Raw genomic sequence first — 2213 nt, 5'->3', positions numbered from 1 at the left:
ACGGGGTAGTCAGTACACTTCTTCAACATCACAATTCAAAAGCATTGATTCTTCATCTATAATCCTTAGTCATTGTCCAACTTTCAGAGGTATAGCAAGTAATTGAAAAGGCCATAGCTTGCATAGGGTACACTTTAGTCTTTAACTGTTTCTTCAAACTACCTTTTATACTTGACAGATTTTTCCAGTGTAATGTACTTTAATTTCTTGACTGCTAGTACCAAGAGTGTTGATTTTCAATCCAAATAAGATGAAGTCATTGATAGTTTCCATCTTTTCTCCATCTATCATGACGTTGCCTATTGGTTCAATGGTAAGGATTTTTGTTTTCTTGATGTTTAGATATAATCTATGTTCAGGGCTGTAGTCTTTGATCATCTGCAGCAAGCTCTTAAGGTCTTCTTCACTTTCAGCAAAGTTGTGTCAACTACTTTAATAATACAGTTTATTGATGGGTCTTCCACCCATTCTGGTACCACATCCTTTTCATAAAGTCTAGTTTCCCAAATTATTTGTTAAGCATACAGTTTGAATAGATATGAAGAAAGGGTACAGCCTTGATGCATGCCTTTCTTAATTTTAAACCTTGCAGTGCTCCCTTGTTTTGTTAGGACAAGAGCCTCTTGGTCTAGGTCAAGGTTTCACACGAGTACAGTTAAGGGCTCTGGGATTTCCATAGTTCTCAATGTTAGGTATAATTTGTTGTGATCCACCCAGTCTTTGCTATGATGAATAACCAATGTTAATGAAAGAAGAAGTTCAAGCTACGCTAAAGACATTGGCAAAAAGTAAGGCCCCAGGAATTGATAGGATACCAATTGACATATTTCAACAAACGAAAGTACCCCTAGGCATGCTTATCAGGCTGTGCCAAGAAATCTGGAAGAGTGCTACCTGGTCAACTGACTGGAAGATATACTTATTTGCTCCCATTCTTAAAAAAAAAAAAAGATTATCCAACATAATGTTGAAATTGTAGAACAATATCATTAATATTACATGCAAGTAAAATCTTGCTGAAGATTATTTCTAAATGGCTAAAACAGTACATTGACCAAGACCAACTGTAAATTCAAATGGGATTTAGAACAGCTTGTGGCACCAGAGATATTACTGATATCATATGGATCTTGGCTGAAGGCAGAAAATATTAGAAATATTCCAATTTTCTGCCTCTACACCTGCCAATTTTAAGCATGGCAGAATGGCAAGACCAATCAATTCCCTTATTCACATTCTACACAATTCGTTTGTATGCTCCCAATTCAAAGAACTAACTTGTTGCATATCTCTATCATAGTTCCACACAGCCTTGTCGTGAAAGTTAAAATCAATGACTAGGAAAGTAATCTTAAACAATTAGTCCATTACACCACAGTTGTTTAATTGATTACATGTAAAAAGACCAAGGACCACATGGAGAGATCCATATCTCATGCCTATCAACTTCACAAAGAGGAATTATGCCTGTCCACAGTATCAATAACACAAAACCAATTCCCATGAAGTCAGACATTGTCCTGCATGTTCCCATACCTCTTTTTTTACTCAACACTAATCTTACTTCTTTGTTGGATCCAAAATCCAATGTGATAGTTCACAGTACACACAGAATCATACTGGGAAAGTCGAAAGGTTAAAATCCAGATTAATAACAGTCAAGACAGCTCCCAAAGTGTGCATACAGGTACCTCAGTCTCAAATCTCTTGACTCTAAGTGTTCTCAAGTTCTTGGTCTTGCCACTGCTGGCTTCTCATCCCCAATTGCCCAACAGAGTTCCCAGTCCTGCCAATATTGGCTCTATCCCCACACAATTGTCCAACAAATTTCTCACTCCTGCCAATATTGGCTTTCCTTCCCCATTTGTCCAACAAAGATCTCAGTCTTTCGAATATTGGCTTTCCCGTACTCCAAAGTCTCATCTCACATGATCATCTCACATCCTGTCTCCAGTTCAACCACGGCTGCTGCTGCTGTCTCAAAGTGTGCCCTACATTGTCTCGCTTCTTTTTCTCCAGATTGAATAGATCTCTTTCGTCTTCTGGTTGGGGAGAATCCCATCTCTGGAGTTAGAGCTGTTCAATTTATTAGTGAAACTTTCCAGACCTCTTGTAGAATCTTGAGACTGGCCAATCACCTTGTGTAATGGTAGATAGCCAATCATTTTGTGAATAACCCAGCACAAGTCCCACACTCACCCACATGGTCAGTC

The sequence above is a fragment of the Elephantulus edwardii genome, unplaced genomic scaffold, assembly GCF_000299155.1.
Source record: "Elephantulus edwardii isolate Elephantulus edwardi_28Jun2011 unplaced genomic scaffold, EleEdw1.0 scaffold00150, whole genome shotgun sequence".
NCBI lineage: Eukaryota > Metazoa > Chordata > Mammalia > Macroscelidea > Macroscelididae > Elephantulus > Elephantulus edwardii.
This window is presented reverse-complemented; position numbering follows the sequence as displayed.